Source organism: Rhamphochromis sp. 'chilingali', assembly GCF_963969265.1.
Source record: "Rhamphochromis sp. 'chilingali' genome assembly, chromosome: 1".
NCBI lineage: Eukaryota > Metazoa > Chordata > Actinopteri > Cichliformes > Cichlidae > Rhamphochromis > Rhamphochromis sp. 'chilingali'.
Window position 1 is genome coordinate 30,989,019 of NC_137929.1, and position 5,397 is coordinate 30,994,415.

A 5,397-nucleotide genomic window follows, 5' to 3' on the forward strand; every position below is an offset into this window, starting at 1 on the left:
GTGGTGGAGTTGCTGTTTATGTGAAAAGTGACATTCAAGTGCATGAAAAACAGTACATCCATAATGTAACTGACCTTGAATTTCTGGCTTTAAAGGTTGAAGCACCAGTCAGTGCTCTGATTGCAGTTGTATACAGACCTCCAGACTACACTCTGAGGCCATTCCTGAAAAACCTGGTAAGCCTATTAGACTCATTGGAGATCATGGACTGTCATCCCATCATAGTTTGTGGTGATTTTAATGAGAATGTTTTATCCAGTGCAAACAAACCAATCCTGGAGCTGTTTGAGTCTAGGGGATACGCACAGGTCATCACTGCCCCTACCACAGAGAAGAACACACTGCTTGACCTAATTTTCATTTCTCAGTCAGATCGATGTCTCCATTCTGGAGTCATGAAGACCTACCATAGTTACCATGACCCAGTATACTGTGTATTGTCCTGTGATGATTCATGATCTAGATCTTTGAATACAGTAAGTAATATCTATATTTTTGAATGACTTAAGAAAGTAGAGCGATGCTTGAACTCCAGAAAGAAGTCCAGACGCTTTTCTTTGCAAGCTCCTTTGACTACGATGACCTGGATGACTGAGAACCTTCACAGACATAAAGTAGAGCGATATTTAAAAGTTGACGCCCTGCATTGCAGTATAATGTTTGAATTGTTTACATAAAATACAATTACATGAATTAAGTAATGATATCAGTAAAAGATGACAATTTTATTTATTACAGAAAATCTAAAATTCACTAACAGTAACCTATAAATGTCAGAAAAATCAAATATAGCAGTTTAAAATGAATAGTGTAGGCATATCCTCTCTGCAGCCAGGCTTCAACATCCTGCCAGGCTGCCCCAGTCTCACTGTGGCTGGGAGGGAGGGAGGGTGGACCAGAGGATTGCCTACACAACACATAAATGTTCAACAGCTTCTTCATTGTTTCTGAGAGAACAATAATGACTAAAGGTTGCTTTTTAAAAAAACAAACAAACAAACAAACAAACAAACCTAATTACAGCAATAATGACAGTTAAGCCACTTTATGTGTGCCTCTATTTTGAAATACTATTTACAAAAATGTTATTATTTTGGTTTGTTATAAACTTTAAACTTTTTCAAAAGTATACGATTATATTTTTGGACCAATTTTACTATGAAACATAAATTTTTATGAGCTTTTATCATGTTTCTGGCCAGTGCAATCATCAGGGTGGGTCTGGGTTGATAACTGCACATTTCTGGCCAGAAATGTTTCAGCAGTGTTACATATGTAGTGCATATGTTACACTTGCTTTCTGTTACCAGCTGATACCCTACATTTGTATAGACATTGGATGGTGTGAGGTTGGGGAGTTGAGTGGGAGGGGGGGGGGGGGGGGGGGAGGGTACGGTGGGAGTTGAGGGGGGGGGGGGGGGTTCCTTTCCTGTTAGGTTTCCTTTTTTTTTCTTTTTTCTTTTTTTTAAGCAAGACACAGTCCTCCTGTGTCTTCTCCAAGCTTCACATGTAAAATCCAACAATGTGAAGCACATAGCAGCCAGAAACTGTAATGCCACAGATCAGAGAAACTTCATGATCACCATCTTCATCGCCATACGATCAGAGCGTGAGACTTCACATCTGGAGCACAGGAGAGATTCTGTGATAAGTCCTCCTTCTAGCTTGTCCCACAAGCAGCCGGTGAGATTTACTCACAACAAAAAGGGTTAATGACATAATTTCCATGAAAACATGTATTCATTCTTTGTGAAGTGTTTAAATTGTGTTTTCACTTGACCTTAGGAGTGTTAGAGTGTATTGTAATGTCTGTACTCAGGTGTTTCCCTCTGTGATCCATCCCCTTCAGAGCTGAGACACTCAGGACTGAACAGACGGCACAGTTTCTGTGACTGAGCCTCCAAAACACCTTCTTTGAAACCACTCATGATAGAAGGGCTTCATATTTGCAGCAGCACTACTACAGGTATTCAGTTTATTACAGGATGTGTTTGTTTCTTAGGACCAGCTCTGAGTGCACACTACCTAACATATACACCTTTCTGTTCATTACAAACCCACTACTCTGGATCATATGGCCAGTTGGCAGGAATGTTGCTGCAGGAAAACATCCCTGGAGATCACCATCATTGTCAGACTGACTGTGCCTCCTCTGTGCAGTGTCAAGATCCTCCCTAAATGAGTGTGTAAGTTAACATTTTCATTATTTTATTCCCTTTGACAAGACAAGTATCACTGATATTTACATTTACAACTACATATTCCTGTTTTCTGCTCTTCTTTTAAAGTCCTCAGCTATCCTGCTTCTGTGCTGCTTGCCACACATCAAACACTGGCCGGATGACAGGGAGGATCCACTCTGAAGTCACTGGACATGATGAGGATCATATGGGACTTTATAGTTTCACAGAAACGATGTGCTCTGTGATTACAGGTTTTAAATGGACATAATGACTGCCTCTCTCTGATCAACAGGCTAAAGGATTGTTGTCATTGTTAGTGCTCTGTACAATGTATGCTTATTTAGTATTTCATCACAGAGCAAACCTTTTTTTCTTTAACATATTTTTATTTTTTTATTTGTGGGGATAGGTTAATTGATTAATCCAAATTGTCACTAGGTGTGAATGTGCGAATGAATGTGAGTGTGAATGGTTGTCTGTCCCTGTGTGTTGGCCCTGTGACAGACTGGCGACCTGTCCAGGGTGTACCCCGCCTTTCGCCCTATGACAGCTGGGATAGGCTCCAGCGCCCCCCGCGACCCTGGAAAGGATAAGCGGAAGCGAATGGATGGATGGATGGATATTTTTATTTTGTTCTAATGTTGAATTAACTGTGGGGATTTTTTTTAAGTGGGCACTCGGGATGTCATATGACCAGAAATGTGGTAACTGGAATTCAACAGTATGGAAGAAAAAATCTGCTAAGAACAAAACACACACAAAACCCCCCAAGAAAATTCAAATTCATTCCATGTAATCCAATCTAAAACATTTTAAACTGCTGAACAGCAACACAAACAGCGTTAAAAAACAGTGTTAACAGAATGATTATGATGATTTTGTACCAAAGTTTCAGGTCACATGGCACACCTAGTGTGTAGTGTGGGGTATCAGCTGGTAAGTATAGGGGTTTTTTTTCATATTTGTGTCCTTAGAGTTCAGATAGATAAAGCCTTGTGTATAATAATTAGTCATAACCACAACTCAAAGTCAGGGACTAACTAATTTTGGGACTTTGTGTCTGAGCCCAGGTTAAAACAATGTGTAAAAAAGCATTTAGCGGCATGGCTGAACAATGCTGTATTGATACTTATTTATCCATGTTCACAAAAAGGACTAATGTGTTTATTTGATTATTTGCATGTGTTAAACTGTGTCACCACCTTACGCTTTCATTTGACTTTACTCAAAAATCTCTATACAGTTCTCTTTTACCACTGTGTGGACTCTGTTTACATTAAAACATAAAGAAGAATGAGTAATAAAAAGATGTGTAGACAGATTAAGTAGACCGATAGAAACAGCTGTTCAGCCATGTTCTAAGAAACCAACACAATTTAAAGGTTCAGGATTGTGGTTTTAAAAGTTGAATTTTCATGTATTTCATATCTTGCTTATTATTTTTTATTTAGTTATTTAATTTAGTTATTTTTATTTATTCTACTAGTCCTTTTCAGAAAGAAGCTGTAAAATATGACTTAAGATTTTTATGTTATTTTCTATGACATACAAAACAAATTGATGTATGTAATACTATTAAACATGATATACACATGTGTATATGTCTGAAAAACATTATGCTGTATATTAAAGTTTGTATTTTCTCCAGAATTTTTGTTCATCTTTTAAGTTCATTTCAATTAGAAGAATTTGAACTTTTAATATTCATTCAGAGGTTTTCTGACTCTAAATTTTCTTTTGTCATTACTCATCTTTTTATTATTTACATTTTAAACATGTTTAGCTTTTTTCCAACTTCTTCCGTGTGAACATCAGCTTTCAAAAGTTCTGCACTTTTGTTTTCAGGTGAAAATTTCTGTATTTTCCAGCTCATTCAGAATTTTTAACTTAACATTCAGCAATTAATTCATTTCAGTGCATACATTCAGATTCAAGCATTCACACTGCAGTTTCTTCAGAAAATGCACTTTCTAGTTTTCATTGCTATTTATAAAACAAGGTGTGGCTTCTTCGTGTGACATAACTCATTTGTCATTTGACTACATTCATGTAGTGAAATGACATACATACAGACATAACCCCATACAAGGAGAGAGAGAGAGAGAGAGAGATTAAAAAAAGAAAATAATAAAAATATGAGGGAAATTTTGAAGAAAACATTTTTCAGATCCAAACTAAACATTTCTGTAAGCAAAGAAATATTTATAAAAGTGGAACATTTTCAGTGGTAAGCTAAACAGAAAAGTAAAGGTCATTGTCTGCGTCAATGTGCATGCCACTGAGGCCACATTCCCCAAGTGCTTTTCAAAGTGGCTTCATTAAAAAGCTAAATCACACCAGCCTCCACCAGTACATACCGTATCTTTCTGAGAAGGAAAACGTACGAGGAATGCACAGCATACCAGCACATTTTCGTTCCTGGTAATGTGCAAATGTTTGGATCAAAAACTTGAAGAAAAGTATAGATCTAAACTTAACATAAAATTATTTCACCAGGGCATGGCTTTCACCTTTACGTTGTTCTTCATTCCTGTTCATTAAAATGTCTTTATAAACACATCATAACTCACTGTCCTGAGTTAGGTGTGTCTCCTACAAGAAAAATGGATTCATTGCATCTGTATGTGTTCATTGCTTCAAGGTTTATTCATGTCCTGGCATGAATAAACCTTGTAGCAATGAACATCATCAAGTCAAGTAGGTCAAGTAAAGTAAGTTATACATACAAGCTAAAGGCATGAAATAAAATACCCTTTACGCTGTCTTCTTGGATGTCTTTTTGATAGTAAGAGGAACCAAAAAGTGTTCTGACAGCATTGTATTTCTTGTGTAAGGTAGATTAGGTTTGTGTTCATGTGTATGTGTTCTTGTGCATGCATGTGTGCATCTCTGTGTTTAAGATTTGTAGTAAATGACTTTGCAAACCTTTAAGCTTAGCACCATTGTCTGACATTCACCCTGTGTTTTGATGTGACTTTTTCTCCTTCTGGTATTAATAATTAAGTTTAATAATAATTCAGTGAATTATTATGAATCACTCCTGAATTTCCAGCTGGCCTGGAATATGACATTTTCCACAACAGACTTTAACAATTTGAATTTTTTTTAAGCAAATAAAACCAGACAAAGTGTAAATATATTAAACATTATTGGAAATAAACAAACAAAGAAAAAAATCCAACTCAACACCCATTAAAATAGAAGTTAAAATATC

General features: G+C 36.6%; 1 long non-coding RNA gene across 1 annotated transcript; it reads left to right on the forward strand.

Moving 5' to 3' along the window:
• Nucleotides 1-1,842: 1,842 nt before the first annotated feature.
• LOC308406548 lies at nucleotides 1,843-3,111 on the forward strand. Its single transcript, XR_013973568.1, has 3 exons — nucleotides 1,843-1,966; nucleotides 2,083-2,186; nucleotides 2,289-3,111. It is a non-coding gene; the product is annotated as an uncharacterized lncRNA (long non-coding RNA).
• Nucleotides 3,112-5,397: the final 2,286 nt, after the last annotated feature.